We start from the raw sequence: 20852 nt of genomic DNA, 5'->3' as shown, positions 1-20852 counted from the left end.
AGTACAAAGAATCCAGCAATTGGAATAAAATGGTGAACAAGCACAGGAACACATAGGAAAGCACTGCTGAAAAGATGGATGGAAAAGAGAGGGATTGAATGACACATGGACACGGGGTTTGTTTTAAAACTCAGAGTGAGTCTCCTTGGCTGAGCAACTTGGGATTGTTTTGAACAACTGAACTAAAGTGAAGTGAGGAGTCAAGTCCACATAAAAGGCACAGATAGAAATCACAAAATCCTTTGAAGAAATATCAGACAAGAGTGTGCGCATGGGTATTTATGCAAATAACCCAGACTTCATGACAAATATTGATCTTTTGACCATCACATAACACATGTAAAACATGTTTCATACTCAGTCTGCCAGTGATACATGCACAATGTTGCTGCATATTTCAAATCTGTGCATCTGTAACAGGTAGCAAAATTAGTTTAGTGAGTGAAAGACAACTGAGTTGCCCATATGACCTGAGCTACAAGCTGTGAATAAATTCAGTCATGACATGATTAGAGCTATAATACTTACAGCAAATGAGAATGAAGCATATATGTAATTCAGACAGCACACTTGCATGTACATCAAACTAGAAATAAATGTGCGTTCTATGTATGTCAGATCAATTTTTGAATTATGATAGATGTATTCAAATAATTATGCAATTTGTAAAGTGATCATTGCAAAAAAGAATCTCAGTATTTTCCTGTGAATTTTGGTGGACGTGCAGACGGTATCGAAATCCTAAATACTTTACTAATACTAGTATGCTGTGAACAGTAATTTAACATATCATAAAAAATGTTGTTTTCTGGCTTTTACATGGACCACCAAAACAACATATTGTTTAAAGTTTAAAGTATAACATGGTTATATTTTCTTACTTGGAAAAGTGATACATTAAATCTGTGATTTTATTATGAATGTAAGCATTCTGTTTTGTATAAAACTAACACAAAAAATATACAACAAAAATATCAGATTTCTGATGTATGATTTCCAGGTTTACTGGACGTTCAGATACAAGCCCTTGTGTGTATTAATGCCATGCACTTACATTCACTTCTCTGATCTGTTAAGAATCATTTTTCGGAATGTTTTCTTTAACAAATATTTGTCAAAGTTGACAAGTTTTACAAAAGGCTGTATATTTTTTTTCTCTTTTTATCTTAAAAGTTTATCAAAGCTATATCAGAAGAGGAAATGTATGACACAGTGAGAATCGTTCTGGCAATAAAACTGATATTTTATCTTGTATATTGTAAATGTTTATGTATGAACTACTTATACAACATCACATTACCTCTTCATGTGAACACATCACATCAGGTATGGGTTTTGTGTGAGTGTAAAATATAGATATTGTGTCAAATCTTCAGACAAATAAGCAAATATTGTGTCCTATTCTGTATGTTAGTGTTTGACCAGATTTATGTACACTATGTTGCAGATTGTCATAATTGTTATGAATTTAATTTTGGACTGTAGATGTCTTCTGTTGTTCTGTGCCTTTGTCACTCGGACTAAAAATGGCACTCTCATGCCTTGACTTGAAGTTGCTTTAGACTTTTAGAAAGAAGGGAAATGAATTTGACAAAATCATCGCTTTTGACAAAAATTAATCTGATGCTTAATGTATTTTTGAATTGAAATGACTCATCAGTAAGTACCAATACGTATTTGTGTATTATCTTTCTCTCTCCCTTGTTCTTGATAAAAGTTCTCTAACTTTCCAGTTGATATTTGTTGTGCCATCCTACTGTGTGACATCACTGGTAATTTTAATGTCTAGATTCAAAATAGCAAGCGCTGTTTTATTTCTGTAACCGTTACTTCACATATAGAGGTTCCTGCATCAATTATACACTAATGTAAGTGGTGTGTAGATGCATATAGTCCAATAAAAACAAAGACATTAAAAATGAGCCCGCTGTTTGTTTTTCTGGTTACAAATGTGACAAATCAGAGAGGATACGAATATAAAAAGAGCTGATCTAGGTGGAGATGTTTTTCAGGAAAACAGTAAAATGCTAAATTCACTGCTCATTCAACAATTTCGGATAAGAAGGGGAGAACGGTCAGGATCTGTTGGTGCAATGGCCCTGATGGTGCAGCATGTTAAGCAAACATCGGTAACAGAGCACAGCACACAGCCTGCAGAGAAGGAAAGACCTCTTCCTTGTGGCTCTCTAGTGGTGCACTTCATATAGTAACAAAGGTTACGATTTGGTAACCCTAGTTCTATTAGCACAGGCGGAGCCCTCTACTGGACTCTATGGGTACTACCTCCTCCAATCACACGCACGCACTTGCCCACTGAAATTTTATCGTGCACGTAATCGACCAATAGGATGCCGCTACCAATACGTGCGTGACGTATAAATAGCAGTGTCCCTACTGCCTCAGCATCTGACCGCCTCTTCAGCATACGGCGTCCGAGCGGCAGGGCTCATCGGTAGAGGGCTTCGCCTGTGCTTATAGAACTAGGGTTACCATATTGTAACCTTCGTTCTATCTCACACAGGCTCCACCCTCTACTGGACTCTATGGGTACAGTGGGTGGAGCCCGATGACTGTCCACCGTAGCTGCGACAAGCCAAAGTCCAACACACCAACCTGGTGTGCAGGCTTGGGAGATTCACTCACAAAGCCAGCTGGCCAGGCTCTTCTTGGACAGGGTTTTACTGACTGCACTATCACTGGAACAGACAAACAGCTGACCAGTGCAACGAATGGGGGCTGTGTGCTCTACATAGGACGTTAGCCTAGCACATATGGACACAACAGATGCACTCTCACCTCCCTGCACCCTAAATTGGGTAGGGGGGTATAAAGCATATAGATTTATTGTCCTCGACCTGAACATGCTCCTTATGTTCTTAAGTATGGAACATCCAAAGTGTCAGAACTGAATGAAAGAATAAATAAATAAATGGGGAAATATATGTAAGAATGAATGAATGACTAAAATAATAGGGAAATAAATGGGGAAATATATCAAGTAAAGAATGAATGAATAAAAGAATAAATAAATAAATGCAGAAATATATCAAAGAAAGAATGAATGAATAAAAGAATAAATACATACATTTGCTTTTGCCTTTCCCCAAGGAGACCTATTGTCATTGCTTTTCCCTTATAGACCTATGTGTATTGCTTTTGTCCTTCCTCTTCCTTAACTGTCAATCAACGTGTTGTGGCCCGCCCACTAAGTCAGGTCGAGCAGCCGATGACTGATAGTATCTTCAGTGTGGATATGCTGTCCCTGGAAGAGTGTTATGATTGGTAGAAAGTTTAGAAGGAGTTATGCTGCTTTAGAGACTGGGATATTTCCCAGTTGAAACTTCCGACTTCCTACATCAAAGCGTTCCAGGTGCATGGTGGTGCATGACGCCAAAAGTGAACGAAAACCATGGCTAACTGTGACAACGTGTACACACAGTTGCATGCTCAGCAGTGTTTTAGGTGTTAATTAAAAGCATGGCAGTTTAACTGCAACAACTTAATATATCATAAATTAGTTAAAGGTTCAGTGTGTAATATTTCTGAGGATCTATTGACAGAAATGCAATATAATATCCATAACTATGTTTTCAGTGGTGTATAAAGACCTTGCATAATGAACCCTTTTCATTACCTTAGAATGAGCTATTTATATCTACATACACCGCAGCACCCCCTGCTGTGGAGGTCGACATATTGTGTCATCATGTTTCTACCGTAGCCTACAGCGAACAAACAGCACTACAGAGAGCGTTTCCTCACTACCTTGAAAGAGAAGCAACAGAAGAAGTAGCAGCAGAAGAAGTTAGTAGCAGGAGCAGCAGCAGAAGAAGAAGTTGTACGTTTCTAACTACTAGGTAGTAGTAGAAGCTCTCCTTTATTAGTAGTGGAATTTTGTACAAATGGAGGACCACAGCTATTATTTAGCACAAGAGCCGACGGAGGGTGAATCTGCTTGATGAAAGCATGATGGAGCCAGACTTATCTGGGAGCGACGCAGGCAGAAATCATGGGTTAACATCGGTGTGGCTTTTCCCAGATAGAAGGATCTAATGAGGGAAAAATGTTTTCAAAGTGACGCCGAAGTTGCCAGTTTTCTGCTGGACAGGTAAGGTATTCCAACTTTAGCATTGCAAATGAAATAGTGTTAGCGATAGTGTTAGCATTAGCCAGAAGCTAGCCATAGACACTGAGAAGTGACTTTTCCCTTGTCAGTGGTGTAAAATATGTAGTTGGATAGTTTCATGTGGTTCTTCTCCCTCACTGTGTTATGGCTTTGCTATGTGGGGATAAATGTGCTGGTTACGTTTGTGAGACAATCAGCTGATTGGTATTATTGAAACAGCAAGTTAGACTACGGCATAACAGCTCATATTAGCCAGCTAAACTTTTACCTTATTTCGAAGGTTGTTCTCCAGCGCTTCAGCTTCGTTTAGTGAACAGAAATGTGTCTTTTATGATTGTGAGACATTCAGCTGATGATTACAATTAGCTATAAAACCGTAACATTGCATGGAGCAGGTGGCTCAGATTAGCAAGCTAAATGTTTACTGCCCTGGTGGAAAACATTTATTTTTACTGCTAACAGCATTACGATAACAACACTGTGTGCCTATCAAGTGACTAATTATGCTTATTGTCAGAATTTGCATTAGAAACAACGTATTTGTTTGTATTGCTTCTACAGTGCATACAAAGGTTACCACAAGCTGAAATTATGGCTGTCAGTACTTATTTGTGTTATATTATATTGTAGAGCACCCTTGATCCTCACCTGACTATGGCTTTGTAAACTTACCCATGATGTGGTTTATAATGGACTGTGTGGTACAGAAACAGGGACATTTTTACACACTCTTGGCTTACGTTTTCCATGTTGTCTGTCAGTGATCATACTTGCACTAGATGTGATAGTTTTTGGGATGTTCAGTTTATTAGGCCAGATGAGTAAACCCTACAAAGATGTAACACATTGTGGATTACAGTACAGTAATGTATTACAGTCGTATGCGACTGTGTCATGTAGCACTTCGTTTATTGATGCTGCTGTTGTTTCTCCAGCTACGAGACAGGTCCTGCAACATCGACTCCCTTGAAGAGAAAACCTTTGCAAGTCCCTGCTCCAGCATTGGTGCTTCTAGTGGAGCAGACCAGTAAGTCATGCATAACAATATACACTGCTCAAAAAAAATAAAGGGAAGACTAAAATAACACATCCTAAATCTGAATGAAGGAAATAATCTCATTAAATACTCCTTTCTTTACATAGTTGAATGTGCTGACAACAAAATCACACAAAAATTATCAATGGAAATCAAATTTATCAACCCATGGACGTCTGGATTCAGAGTCACACTCAAAATCAAAGTGGAAAACCACACTACAGGCCCATGTCCTTAAAACAAGTCAAAATGAGGCTCAGTAGTGTGTGTGGCCTCCACGTGCCTGTTTGACCTCCCTACAATGCCTGGGCATGCTCCTGATGAGGTCCTGGACAGTCTGTGGTGCAACGTGTATGTTGGTGGATGGAGCGAGACATGATGTCCCAGATGTGCTCAATTGGATTCAGGTCAGGGGAACGGGTGGGCCAGTCCATAGCATCAATGCCTTCCTCTTGCAGGAACTGCTGACACACTCCAGCCACATGAGGTCTAGCATTGTGTTGCATTAGGAGGAACCCAGGGCGAATTGCACCAGCATGTGGTCTCACAAGGGGTCTGAGGATCCCTCATGGAGTCTGTTTCTGACCGTTTGAGCAGACACATGCACATTTGTGGCCTGCTGGAGGTCATTTTGCAGGGCTCTGGCAGTGCTCCTCCTGCTCCTCCTTGCACAAAGGCAGAGGTAGCGGTCCTGCTGCTGGGTTGTTGCCCTCCTACGGCCTCCTCCACGTCTCCTGATGTACTGGCCTGTCTCCTGGTAGCGCCTCCATGCTCTGGACACTTCGCTGACAGACACAGTAAAACCACTTTTCCACAGCTCACATTGATGTGCCATCCTGGATGAGCTGCATTACCTGAGCCACTTGTGTGGGTTGTAGACTCCGTCTCATGCTAACACTAGAGTGAAAGCACCGCCAGCATTCAAAAGTGACCAAAACATCAGCCAGGAAGCATAGGAACTGAGAAGTGGTCTGTGGTCACCACCTGCAGAAGCACTCCTTTATTGAGGGTGTCTTGCTAATTGCCTATAATTTCCACCTGTTGTCTATTCCATTTGCACAACAGCATGTGAAATTGACTGTCAATCAGTGTTGCTTCCTAAGTGGACAGTTTGATTTCACAGGAGTGTGACTGACTTGGAGTTACATTGTGTTGTTTACGTGTTCCCTGTATTTTTTTGAGCAGTGTATTAATTTTGTCCTAATATCTTTGATTAGAAACATGAACTTTATGATTAGTGTGTAATTTTATTTTATTTGTGGTCTATATCTACTGTTGAATGAGCATATGTGGGATATACACAACTTGCTCTGGTTATTCTTTACAGAGATGAGCATCTTGATGTCATTCCAGAAGCCACAGAAATTCAGGGCCTTAAACAAAGGTAACATGTACACATCATAACTTTTAGCCCTGTATTGCTTGTCTCCAAATGTTCATAATATACACTCACCTAAAAGATTATTAGGAACACCATACTAATACTGTGTTTGACCCCCTTTCGCCTTCAGAACTGCCTTAATTCTACGTGGCATTGATTCAACAAGGTGCTGAAAGCATTCTTTAGAAATGTTGGCCCATATTGATAGGATAGCATCTTGCAGTTGATGGAGATTTGTGGGATGCACATCCAGGGCACGAAGCTCCCGTTCCACCACATCCCAAAGATGCTCTATTGGGTTGAGATCTGGTGACTGTGGGGGCCATTTTAGGACAGTGAACTCATTGTCATGTTCAAGAAACCAATTTGAAATGATTCGAGCTTTGTGACATGGTGCGTTATCCTGCTGGAAGTAGCCATCAGAGGATGGGTACATGGTGGCCATAAAGGGATGGACATGGTCAGAAACAATGCTCAGGTAGGCCGTGGCATTTAAACGATGCCCAATTGGCACTAAGGGGCCTAAAGTGTGCCAAGAAAACATCCCCCACACCATTACATCACCACCACCACCAGCCTGCACAGTGGTAACAAGGCATGATGGATCCATGTTCTCATTCTGTTTACGCCAAATTCTGACTCTACCATCTGAATGTCTCAACAGAAATCGAGACTCATCAGACCAGGCAACATTTTTCCAGTCTTCAACTGTCCAATTTTGGTGAGCTCTTGCAAATTGTAGCCTCTTTTTCCTATTTGTAGTGGAGATGAGTGGTACCCGGTGGGGTCTTCTGCTGTTGTAGCCCATCTGCCTCAAGGTTGTGCGTGTTGTGGCTTCACAAATGCTTTGCTGCATACCTCGGTTGCAACGAGTGGTTATTTCAGTCAAAGTTGCTCTTCTATCAGCTTGAATCAGTCGGCCCATTCTCCTCTGACCTCCAGCATCAACAAGGCATTTTCGCCCACAGGACTGCCGCATACTGGATGTTTTTCCCTTTTCATACCATTCTTTGTAAACCCTAGAAATGGTTGTGCGTGAAAATCCCAGTAACTGAGCAGATTGTGAAATACTCAGACCGGCCCGTCTGGCACCAACAACCATGTCACGCTCAAAATTGCTTAAATCACCTTTCTTTCCCATTCTGACATTCAGTTTGGAGTTCAGGAGATTGTCCAGGACCACACCCCTAAATGCATTGAAGCAACTGCCATGTGATTGGTTGATTAGATAATTGAATTAATGAGAAATTGAACAGGTGTTCCTAATAATCCTTTAGGTGAGTGTATATTTGTAATATGTTTTTTGCAGCTTACATGACATGAGCATTGTTGAGGAGGACTTGGAGGAAAATGTTTTCAATGACCCAATGAACAGTGTGTAAGTAGTACTTCCTAATTACATGTATTATTTTTCAGTGATATTATTTGAGAACTTGTTTTTATCTGAAAGTTGTCATTATGTACAGAATTGATTAGGCAGATGAAGCTTCCCCTTACTCCCTTGAAAGAGATGATGGACAGAATGGTTTCAGCTCTGATGAAGAGGATCTTCCACCGATTTCTATACGGTGTTTTATTTGTCAGTCTCAATTTGCAATTGTTTTGTGGTGTCTGTTTATTACAGATTTTTGTGCCTCAATAGAATGGGTGGAGCACTGAAGAAAGTACACTCTATCGATGGACTTCCTTGCCTGCACATGAAGACCCTCCTGATGAGCCTTCTCCCTGTGATCATGACCCTGTTTTCCAAGAACCACAGAATGTCCTTTATGAAGATGACATCATAGGTGTCAGAGCCTCCATAGTGTACGAGAACTGCTTAAGACAACTGGCTACATTTCTGATCCTGCCTGTGGATAAATGCACTGGCCTTCTGAGGACTGGTGCACTGGGCAACTCTGTTACAACCTTTGAGATCAACATCACCACCAAGGGCACAGCAGCTACTATCGAATGGGTAAGTCCAGACAATCACAGAATATCACAACTTTAAATTAGTATTTTGGTTATACCTGTACATGACAAAAGCAAATGTTTCTTCTGTGGGACTTTTAGATATAATGGACACAACTTGTGGAGGTGGAATTCCCAGCCTGTGATGAAGTTTGGGATGCAAGCTGGAGATTTGCTCTTGTCCACCAACATTTTGTTGTCTGGCAATAACTACGCAAAGGTTGCCCTCTTGTTCAAATTCATGAACATGGTGATGGTAAACAGGAACACCTTCTTCTCCATTCAGGACACTTACTGCGTCAATACAATAAAGGACTTCTGGGAAGAGAGAAGGACAGAGGGTTTTTGTCGCCTTCAAGGGAAAGATCTTGTTGTCCTAGGTGTGTAGTTGATACTGTATTATGTAACATAGCTATTGAATACACTAAGCAGTGACAGTATGGAAACAACTAATTACTGTTTTTCTGTTGAATTATATCTTTAAAAATTTCATTCATCATCATCATTCATGTTGCCACCATAGACAAGTGGCAAACATCATGGAACTCTGTCGTCTTGGAGAAGGAGGGTTTCATCCAGACTGGACAAGCTTACATCAGAGATAAAGCTAGTGGAGATCTGCACAGATGCTCATGCCCAGATTGGTGCCCTTATGAGTAAGTATTCATGTGATATATTGTATAGATGCATGTGTATAACAGCAATATAAATGTTATAGTAACATGACATTATTTACCACTTCATAGACCCAGACAAAGGCAAATACAAGGCCCTTAGAATTCATCACAGTCTGGACATGTGGCATGGTGCGAAGAACCTTGCCAAACAAATAGCAGCAGTAAGTGTAATAACTGGCTGATGTTGTGAAACATTTATTAACCTTAAATTTACTATTCTGTACATCAGGGTTATTGAACTATGTGCAGTTGATGGATGACAGTATAGAAGTTTTCATTGCACTCAAAGACAACAGATTTTGTTTACTTTCCTCTGCCAGAAGGTGTGTTACTCATTCTAGACATTTGGTGTAGTCATTTAGTGTTTTCTTTTTTGGGGGGGGGGGGTTTGAACATTTACACTTTCACCTCTACACACAGACTATAGTTGAATGCCTGTATTTTACAGTAATATTTATTTTTCTCTTTTCAAGGCAGCAAAGATAAAAGGAGAGTCCATCCTCTTCAACTGGCTGAAGGACATAGTCAACCATTTTCGGTGGTGTTGCAAGACTGCCGACACACGTGGGCAGTTGGCTATATCAGGTTGTGTGGCTATACTTTTTCACACTGATGTATATTAGTAATATTTATGCTTACTGCTCATGTACACAGAAGTATGTATTTGTTGGTTCTATCAGATCGACTGCAGACCTAGAGTCATTCCAGAATCATATCCTGATGTATGCCAGCAAGTGTTATACTTTCAGCCCCCAGTTTATGAGGCAAGAGTTCTACTTGCTGCTTTGGACTACAATTTCCACCGGAACTGACCAACAATGAAAACGTTGGACGGCAAAGAGATGTACGTTTTACACTTATATAATATTCCCATTCATAGTACAATATTCAGCCAATGTTTTATATGCAATTGATTGTCTTTACACTCAAGGTTTTCTCTTGTTCTACTTACAAACTGATATTAAATGGATGTAATTTGTGTAATTTCAGTTTCAAAACATTGTATAAGAAGAACGGTAGAAGATACAGCGTATATGCCTTGAAATCTGAAAAAACCTACGGATACATTTCCGAGTTGCAAAGAAGGATTGTGAAGAACAGACTCACAAGTGGAGTGGGGATGCCTAGAAGGAGGAGCCTTCTCCCAGATGATCCCAGACAGCTTGGTTTGGTGCCCCCCGTACCTGCACCAGCCACATCAGACTTGTAGCAGAGACAAGTCAGAAGAGGTCTAGGTAAGTTACACAAATTTGTTGCCTATGTTGTACCACATTACATGTCACTGAATGATATTTACATTACAATATAGTCTGTAACTATGTTTGATGGCACTGTCTTAAAAAGGACCGTTATTCCAACCAGCATCTGATGTGGAAGGATCCCCATAGGAGATCACCTTGCATGTGTCCTGGTACTTGTCAGGCAGCATCACAAGGGAAAGAACTTCAGTTCACTGACAAAGTCATAGGTTTTACTCTTCAAAAAGAGAAATTTATTAACATTAAATTCTGTTCCTACCCTCCTCCAGTGGTTATTTCATGTTATTCCATTTTGTACACGTTTCATCTTATTCTGCTAAGTCCACTGTGACCAGCGCATATTATTTTCAGTAGGTAGCCTAAATTACAGTTTACAATTTGAACGTAATGATAAGTAAGGCTACAGCTGTCCCCTATTATGTAAATATAAATAACTAAAATTGGTATTGGAAATGTTATGGCAAAGTTTGAAATTCTAAACACATGTACAAATGTATATAATGAAAATAAAAACACCATGTGCTTCTATTTCTTACCTTTTATTTTTTCGATACCATAGAACTGCAGTTGAACAACTATAACACAATATCTAACTATACAACATACATCAAATTTAAATAAAGAGGGGAGAAATATGAATAAATACTGTATATATAGAAATGTAATAATAATAATTCAAACGTTAACTATGTACATTTGTTTGATGCCTTGATGATGCTGAGGCAGGTTTGTGAGTATTTGTGTGAAACTGTATGACCATGCCAGAGGGCCTGGAAGGAAATTTACATTCCAGGAATAAAACCTGTGGAGTGTCCTTGAGGATCAGGGAACTTGTCTCTGATCCTCCAAACACAACAACTAGGGACGACAAGTTGGTTTCTCTGGCCTAAAGCTCCATGTTGCCAATAGATAAAGTGTCTATAGGCACCATAGCGGGACTCCCTGTTGTCATCCCCAGGCTCCTTGATGTTGCCTAATGCCGTAATTTCCTCCCGGTACTGCCTGTGAATGCGAATAAAGCCTTCTTCAAGGCAGTACTGGGAGAAGTGTGGCAGTAGGCACACACAGTTCACTTGCTCCTGGCCACAGCATTTCCCTACAGTTACCACAAGTACACCAAGGTACTCCTGGCACTCCGGCAGAAGGTGGGGCACCATGTCTGCGCTGTTGTTGTATATTTTTACATTTACATTTACATTTACTCATTTGGCAGACGCTTTTATCCAAAGCGACTTACATTTGAGGAACAACATACAAGCATCAACAGAGCATCAACTACAGATCTACAACTGACAATACATACTAGTAAGAGCAGCAATAAATACTAGTGAGAGCTCATAGTACATATCACATCAATGGGGTAAATACCTAGGGAAGGAAGGAAGAGTTAACAAAAAGTGCAATCAAAACAAAAAGTGAAATCAATACAAGATCATTGTAGGGGATAAAAGAAGAAGAGCACAGGAAGTGCATGTTAGAGGTTAGGAGTTAGAGGTGTTATAAGAGGAAGTGTTCTCAGAAGAGATGAGTTTTCTAGAGCTTCTTGAAGTTAGAGAGGGACGCCCCTGCTCTGATGGCGTGTGGTAGCTCTTTCCACCATCGTGGTGTCACAGATGAGAATAGCTGGGACTGGGATTGCTTTGTGTGAAGGGATGGCAGAGCCAGGCGGCGTTCGTTGCAGGAGCGTAGCGGCCGAGAAGGAACGTAAGTTTGTATTATGGAGTTTAGGTAGATGGGTGCAGAACCAGTAGTCACTCTGTATGCAAGCATTAGTGACTTGAATTTGATTCTGGAGGCCACGGGGAGCCAGTGGAGGTCACTGAGTAATGGAATGACATGAGTCCTTTTGGGCTGATCAAAAACCAGACGCGCTGCTGTGTTCTGAACCATTTGTAAGGCTTTCACCGCACAAGCTGGAAGACCTGCTAGGAGGGCATTGCAATAGTCGATGCGAGAGATAACCATGGCCTGTACCAGAAGCTGGGTGGCGTACTGAGTGAGGTAGGGCCTGATTTTCTTTATGTTGTATAGAGCAAAGCGGCATGACCGAGAGAAAGCAGCAACATGGTCTGAAAAGGACAGCTGGTCATCAATCAGTTTTTCACCACCTTGGTTGGAGTGATGGTTGTGGAGTCAATTTGTAGTTTGATGTTATGGTGGATAGATTGCTTGGCTGGAATGACCAAGAGTTCAGTCTTAGAGAGGTTTAGTTGAAGGTGGCAAGCCTTCATCCATGCAGATATGTCCGATAGACAACGGGGAGCCACAACACTCTGGTGCACTCTGCACTCCCCTGGCAGGTCCCTCCCATCCAGTGAGAGACTCATCTATGAAGACTGACACGGATGAAGACACCCTGCCGAGCAGCACCCGCGCTGCCAGACAGTGAGAGACCCCCAGAACCGCAGGTCCTCCTGCTCCACTAGTTGAAAGGGTGGGAGTGGGGGGTTACCATGCATCACCTTTGCCTCTTTAGGTCCAGATGCAGGCTTGTAAACCAACATTGTAGCCGTCGCATGTGCAGCAAGCCCAGAGGGAGCACCTGATGGACTACTGCCCTGAGGCCCAACAGCAGCATCGCTGACAGCGCTGCTGCAGCTGTCCCCTGCTGCAGCCTGTGGACCACCAAGCGATGCGCACAGATAGGGAAGCCTAATGTATTTGTAGGCTACCCCCTGAGAGGAGAAGCCTAGAAATTCCCTGTTACTGTATCAGCTCGACATAAAATAGGCATCTTTCAGGTCAATGGCGGTGAACCAGTTGCCGGGCTGCAGTGGCTCCAGCATTTTCCTGAGATAAAGTGCCACAGGCCGCACCGCTGGAAGAGATGTGTTGTCTGGTTGCGTCTCTCCGGCTATATCTGACCTTGATTAGCATTAGTTTGACTCATGCCGTCGCAGCTAGTCAGCTAAACGCTGCGCTTTGCGGTTGAGCATATGTCGACGATGTGGTTGTGTGTTTTAGGAACACACACACTGTCAGTGAGCTAGCAGTGTTCCCGTGGACACTGTCGTGAGTGCACGGGGAACGCACCACCATGGCAGCAGCCCTTCATTCGGCTGCCAGGAGATGTAGGCGAACCGTTGCGCGGGCCAGACAGCCGGCTAGCGAGGAGGAAGCCCAGGTCCTACTACCGTTTCGCTCGGATGCCAACAGGAGAGTGACGTTGGACACGGGCTTCTGTTCAGTGGTTTGAATAGCGCAGCAAAGACCCGGGCCCTCCCACTGTGTCTCTCGAGCTTAGCAAGGAGAGCAGTGTGGGCTGTAGGTCGGATCATTTGCTTAGCATCCGTGAACATGCAGTTTTGTGGAGACTGAAGCATGTTACACACCGAGCCGAAGGGCGGCGTGGGTCGCGGGGTGAACCATTAGCTTAGCGTCGATGAGCTAGCAACGCGCCCGTGCGAGTCCTCGTGGGCGTGCTGGGAATGCAGAGTTACAGTACACTGCTGCATTGTCCAGTTTCCACGGTAAGAACAGCTCGTTTCTCGGCTGTCACGTCGTGGAAGCGGACCATTAGGGCCGTGCGGACTCGGCGGTCAGGCTAGCTAAGTGGACGCACGGGCCTCACGTATTTATACGTCATGCACGTATCGGTAGCGCCGTCCTATTGGTCAGCTACGTGCACGATAAAATTTCAGTGGGCAAGTGCGTGTGTGTGATTGGAGGAGGTAGTACCCATAGAGTCCAGTAGAGGCGCCTGTGTGAGATAGAACTGGCTGTCTGCACCAACGCCTCGTTTCGGGACCGTGCCAGCAGCAGCAGGTCATCCAGGTAAAACAGGACTATGATTCTCTCCCCCTGCAGCGGCTCCAAGGCTGTCTCGACGCACTTGGAGAAGGCGCATGGGGCCAGAGAGTAACCGAACGGTAGGCGGTTGTGCGGATGCTGGAGGCCCCGGAAAGAGAAGCGCAGGAAGTTCCTGTGTGCTGGGATGACGAGAACGTGAAAAAATGCGTCCTTCAGGTATATAGAGGTCAGCCAGTCCCCTCTGGCACACACACTCCAGCACCTGCTTCACCGTCAACATGCGAATTGGTCTGTCCATAATCGCTTTGTTGAATAGTGACAGATCCAGGATGGGTCTCATCACCCACGTCTTTTTCCTGACCAGGAAACATCGGTAGTAGAACCCCCGGTTTTCCTCCCCCAGAGGTACTCTGGAGATAGCCTGCTTCTCTAGGAGCTCCTGGGGGCGGCGATCTGAGCCGGAGAGGAGAGAACTTTCCTCTATCCAGGCGAAAGGTGGGGGGAACTGCATCCAGTTACCATTGCGGGCCAGGCTGTTCAGCCACCTGTCCATAGAACAGGAAAAGAGCCATTTAGAGTATCACTCTGAAAGTGGTCGGGCCTTCTGATGAGGTGCCCTGGTGGCCATAACGTGAGGCCTCTCTGCTGTCCCTGCCGCCGACGCGGGTTGGGGACATGGGGGGCCACCCCTAAGGGGCCGGGACGCCGACCATGGGGGGGCTGACAGCGGTCTCCGTGAGCCGCCGGGCAGGAGGGTCCTGCTGTTGGACTGACCAGTGTTTACCATTCTAAACGTCTTATCAATACATCACCATAAAAGAAATCACCATACAACAAATAAACAAATGCTTTCAGATTGTCAGAGACAGCAGATGGAGATTGCAATAAAAGTGTGTTTAAATAAAACTCATCTGTGTGTTGTTTCATAAGTAGGCCAAATCAGTCATTTAGTAACTAAGTAAGTAAATACAGTTTATTTATAAAGCGCTTTTCTCAGATAAAATCACAAAGTACTGTACAAAAGAGTAAATAAAAACAAATAGTATAAAATGTATATAAATATATAAAATTAAAATGACACTAGTGAAAACCCATCAACCAAAAGCCTTCTTAAATAGACATGTTTTCAGATCCTTTTTAAAAGAGACAACAGTGTCTGCCAGACGCACGTTTTAGATCAGCCCAGACAAAGTGTTACCTGGATGTTGACGTGCTTAATCAATACATGATTGGAAGCCAGGAATCTGTGATTGTTCTATTAGCTCGCAGGTAATGCAGAGAGCTGGCAGCGTACATGTTACTTATTGCTCAGGTGAGTTCGAATCCAGACGACGAGATTGTGTAAAAAGTCTATTTTCTTTCACAGATTTTTTCATATGTGCTCAAAGTCATGCCCAGGCTGGCAGTGGCTATCAGTGGACCTGTGGGAGGCTGATTGACTGTCCAGACCACCATGAAGATAGAGAAATGGTTCCTGTCATCTCCTCCCACCCTGTTGTTGCTCGTAATGTCTTCATTCTCCTCACAGATTGTAAATGGTTAAATTAAACATGTGGTAATGTATTAGAGATCTTGCAATGTTTTGATTTCTCATATCCAAATGGCCATGTATTTCAGAGCATATTTATTATATTTGTTTTATTGTCAGTTTTCAGATGCATACACAAGTGCGTCAGTGGCTTTATTTTACAAATCATATGAGTGACGTTAACTTTGTAAAAGGACATAATGCAGGCATTTGCTAACTGCATGTTTGGAAGCTTTTTCAAAATATACAATGGGTCAGTACTTGTGTCTAGGGCTGACCCCAAATAGTCAAAGATTCGATGCTTCAATGGGCAGAGCCTGATTCGACTGTCAATCTCACAGTCGAAGTTTTGCAGCGAAATAAGGATCATGCCATTTTCGCGATATGGGATTGATTTTACATAGAACTACCTGTTTTCTACCAATAAGTTAATAGCAAAGGCTTTGGATTTTGAAACCCGAATGTCACATTATTATGTAAAGCGTGGAGGCAGCTGCTCTGTTGACAAGTCTTCCACGTTACAACAGATATCAGTAAGTGCACATATTATAAATAAGTAACACAAAAAACTGTTAACTGTGTCTACATAGCATATTTTAAGCAAGTTTATACATATATATGTACCTAGTTTATATATATATACACCTAGTGTGTTTTATGGTAAAAACCAGTCAAAGCGGTTTCACACGCTTTCACACACTGATGAAACAGCCAGCGGGAGCAATTTGGGCATCAGTATCTTGCCCAAGGATACTTCACCATGCAGACTGGTGGAGCCAACGATTGAACCACTGACCTTCTGATAAGTGACCGCTCTACCCCCTTATTTTGATGTACAAGCCTTCTTTACACTGTACTTCAGTCCTCTGCAGGGAAAGACTTTAGTGGATTCTAAAAAACATGCCTTATGTGCCACACATATTGAGATGAAATGATAATTAAATAGTTATACTTAACAGTAGGTAATGTTACCACAGTGACAAAATTGAATGGGTGGCAGTCTTCTCTTTGGAAAAATGTCATGAATTACCTTAGATAGGTTGTTTAAAGAGGTAATCAATGATGTGCTTATGTTTAAATTGAGGTTAAGATGTACACACAGAAAATGCATTTGCATACGTTAAACCACTATAACTGCTACTGACCAAGACATCGTATGTAGACCATTAAGATGGGTCAGACATATGCGATGTTCATATTCATGTGACTTCAGTCCTTTTCATGTACCGACCAAATACCATTAAAAAAATTTAATACAAAAGACAAAAAAGTTTTAAAAAGCAAAACAACTACTATACACTATATACATTGCATATAACTATTGCATTGAACCACACCTGATCCCCAGGCCTCTAGGGGTCATACTAACACTACCAGTCTCATTAGGTAATAACTGTATTTTAACAACATTATTTCACTGATTGCTGTGGTTTGAATCCTGCAGGCTCAAGAAAAAAATCCACTACAACTATGTTATTTTATGTCCCCAGAAACATACATATAACTTGGGCCAAAAACATTTGTGCTGCAGTTGATGACCTATCAAATAAGCTTTGCTCAATATTGCTGAAACATTGACTATGTAAATCTTACCAGGGAGGGGAGTATCAACAGCAGAATTTTAATAATTTAGGTACAACAACATCGCAGATTTTTACTGTTCACACTTTGAGCCTGAACCCATTTTGTTTGAGTGTACACACAAAGGGTTGGCATTTTTTTAGTAGTGCAAAATGTTGAAATACAGCAAAATTTGAGAAGCAATTAACAGCCAAAAGAGAAGAAGAGCTTATCTATGATAACTGTGAAACATCTGTAGGTCTATTTGTATCCTATTTGTATCCCAGGATGGATGACTCTCCAAGCGGCTGCCAAGGCAGAAAATGTCTGTCCTGAATCTTTTGGGCTTCCACTGCACCTCCATCCTCAATACAGATGACCTTCATCTCAGCATTTCTTCTCTTTAGCTCTTTCACCTCCCGTTTCATTCTTTCTCTCCCAAACTCCTCTACCCTGGCCCAGAAGGTAGCATTAAAGTGCTGATAAAGTCTCCAGTCAGCCCCGTTCCACTGTAAAGCTTTGGCTCTCAACTCAGGGGTCAGTCGAGATACGGATGAGCTCTTGCGAGCATTTAGTTTAACAGGATGCAGGATGTCCTCCATGGTCCAACAGAGTGTTTCCTTAAGCAAGATAAGAGACTCATCAAAATATTCTGCTATGAGAACCAGATCAAATTGTTTGGATAAGCTGTGAATATTCATCATTACAAGAGAATCATCAGCCTCCAGGTTGTTATCAAAACCAAAGTCAAAAAAGAGCAAATTTTTAAGATAGAATGAGTTGAGTTGTACGCCTGTGGGCTGTAGAAGGACTGAGGATTGTTCAGAAACTTCACCACTTTGTTCCCTCCATCAATCCTCCATGTGAGAGGAACATCTCTCTGATAATAATGGAAGGATGACTCAAAGAGATCCACTGGGTTGCGTAAGATGGTGAAGTACGCGGCATCTGGAGGCAGAACCTTGGCTACTTCCTGATGGTCAAAGCGCATGTGGTTACAAACTATGTTGAAACAGTCTCCAGGTCTGTAGTCCCTCACCTTGGAGCACAAGAAAGGCGATGGGTAGAAAAAGTCATTGCGCCCATCAGGGAAGGCAAATTTAAGCTTGTGCTTTTCTCCAAATCTGAAGAGGATGTTTAGTACGGTGCTACTAGCAGTTTTATGGGTCTTCATGAACATGAGGTTCACTCTGGGGGAACACTCTTCTGACTGGGAATTTGTGCTTTGAGAAGGCATGCTCAAATTTTTCTTCAATGGTCTGCCTTTACTGAGAGGACACGTGTCTTCCTGGGAGCCCCTGTAAATAAAAACATATAGATATTGACATGCAAACAGATTCAACTGACTTAGCGCAATAAAAAGTGCTTTTCTTTGTACATCTTTACCTTATCTTCACTTGGGTTGGTTTTGTCAAGTAGTACAGCACCAACATGATGTTGATCAATGAACCCCAGAGAATCAGCCTTCGTATTGCAAGTCTGTACTTCTTTCCTTTGATGCCAGACATCATTAATACCCAAACGGAACCTGAAAATTCCATTAAAGCACAAGCGGGTGTAATGCCCTGCAGCAATTCTTACACACACGCCAACTCATTACCCCTTACATCACCTCCCTTAATACATTACAGTAATTATTATGTATAAAGCCCAGGCCTGGGGTCTCATTTATAAACAGTGCATATGTACAAAACATGGCCCGGAAAAGTGCGTCCGCCACTTCCCAAGCAAAGCTTGTGATCTATAAAAAACAAACTTGACGGGAAAATGTGCAGACAAATGAGAAACCGCGACTCACATGGCAGAAGGATGAAACGGTTTGAAATTAATAGGCCTACTATTGTGTAAAGTGAATCGAAATCGAAGTATTATTGGTTTAAAGCCTTTCTGAATAAACCAACACCCATTTGATTGATATCTGTTTCTGCCAAAATAATGCCTCAAATGTTGTACAGTTTAGTCAAGAATCATTAATTATTAATTAATACTTGCATGCAGTGCAATGAATTTTTTCTCATAAATAAGGTGAACTGGAGGACAAATCACATTTAAATTGATGCTGTTTTCAGTGTGTCAGTCAAGCAAATAGGAGAGCATAGTTTCATAAAGCCTGTTGTTATCAGATATTCGTTGTTATCAAACGCTGTGCACTAGCATGTGGATGTGATGTGCTGCTTTTAAAAACATGTTATGAAAAATATAACACTATTTTATTAAGTAAATCTTTAAGCTTATAAGCTTAAAGAGACCTGTTCTTGTCGTTGTTTCAGAGTGGACCGTAACCTTGCTGACCAGCCATAAAGAGGAGTCAACGAGTACTTTCTGGTTTACAGAGAATAATGGGAAATGGACTTAATTGATTAAGACCAGTGAGACTGAATAGGATAAAAAACAGAAACTTGATGTCACTTTGTATGGTTTGATTGCTTGTTTGCCATTTTGTTTTGTTTTTTGACATAAATATCATTTAGCCAAGTAATATTTCTTTTAACTCATCGGCAGCCTCGTTAAATGAGTGGACTGTTTGTATATCCTAAATAAATGTTTAAACACAAGTGGAATGTATTTGGTTTAATCTCTTTTCAAACAAGGGATTCCAAATTAGTACCTGGGTCATCCGTCTTGTGTGTCCCCCTCCAGCCAGTGGTGTCACTACTCAAGAGGGAGGCCCTTTTCTTCTTCAGGTTTTTATGGCAGCTGGCATCCACTGAGTTGCATTACTGCCAAAGAGGGACGCCCCTTCATGCAGATCGGTTCTAAAAGGGGTGGAGCTCCACTGCCCCCTTTCCTCTGGTGCAGAAGCATTGCGCCAAAGTGCGTTTTTTACCCACCATACAACATGCTTCAGCTTCACCAAAAGGAAAGTCAGCTTCACACTGAGTTAAATTTCGTTTTGTAGCTTTTCTGTTGGAATTTACCTCCTTTTATTCATGCAGTCAGTACGTTTTAATATTAATGAGGGGCGTTTCATTGACCATTAATATGCAACTATGGGTGTTTGAAGGATTGGACATGGAGCTCCCTCATGTGCGCCACATTTCAAGTTGATTGTGATTTATAAAGGGAACATTGCTTAGAAGCCCAGCGACCCTGTACGCAGAATAAGCGGTTGACAATGGATGGATGGATGGACATTGCTTAGAAGTGTGCATGCACATGGAAGAAGTCTGAATATTTTTTGGCGTATGCCATTTTTGGCTTTTGGGTATACGTACACTTTTAGTGAGGATTCTACGCACAGTTTTAGAAATGAGACCCCTGGTCCATTAACCTTACATGCAAACTGGTGTTTATCATTGATAAAAAGAAAATCTATATGATAACTGTAGAACATGAAAAGGGAAGGCTAGAGATAATACAGATGAGCAAGAAAACTGCTGCATCACTTTTTCTGTCAAATAAAACACAGAGCCCAGTGTTTATACAATAAACATATTTATGGAGCTTATAATGCCTTTACAATGGGCAGAAATGGAAGGACAAAAGATCCACAAACATCACAGCTCATAGCTTAGGTACTTGTATCTTGCAACAGAATACTGCTCATGAAAATGGCTAAAGGTCAAACTTAGCTCTGACATT

At 41.9% G+C, this 20852-nt stretch overlaps 1 long non-coding RNA gene and 1 pseudogene across 7 annotated transcripts; one reads left to right on the top strand and one right to left on the bottom strand.

Annotated features, from left to right (window-relative positions):
* Nucleotides 1–3800: 3800 nt before the first annotated feature.
* Nucleotides 3801–15744, top strand: LOC119914291. 7 transcript variants are annotated; one of them, XR_005446761.1, is made up of 11 exons: nt 3801–4108; nt 5062–5153; nt 6490–6546; nt 8168–8500; nt 8599–8876; nt 9020–9152; nt 9243–9302; nt 9403–9496; nt 9647–10017; nt 10164–10408; nt 10518–10960. It is a non-coding gene; the product is annotated as an uncharacterized LOC119914291 (long non-coding RNA). The 7 variants fall into 7 exon arrangements; XR_005446759.1 differs by lacking the exon at nt 9403–9496 and having other exon boundaries at nt 3802–4108; nt 9243–9334; nt 9647–9758; nt 9854–10017; XR_005446760.1 differs by lacking the exon at nt 9403–9496 and having other exon boundaries at nt 8783–8876; nt 9243–9334.
* A 1798-nt stretch (nt 15745–17542) lies between these two features.
* LOC119914985 lies at nt 17543–18803 on the bottom strand (annotated as a pseudogene).
* Nucleotides 18804–20852: the final 2049 nt, after the last annotated feature.

Source organism: Micropterus salmoides, unplaced genomic scaffold (assembly GCF_014851395.1).
Source record: "Micropterus salmoides isolate LMB-PRFRI ecotype aquatic unplaced genomic scaffold, ASM1485139v1 Ms_hic_scaffold_20, whole genome shotgun sequence".
Lineage (NCBI taxonomy): Eukaryota > Metazoa > Chordata > Actinopteri > Centrarchiformes > Centrarchidae > Micropterus > Micropterus salmoides.
Note: the sequence above shows the minus strand (reverse complement) of the source record. Positions and strands in the feature narration are given on the sequence as shown.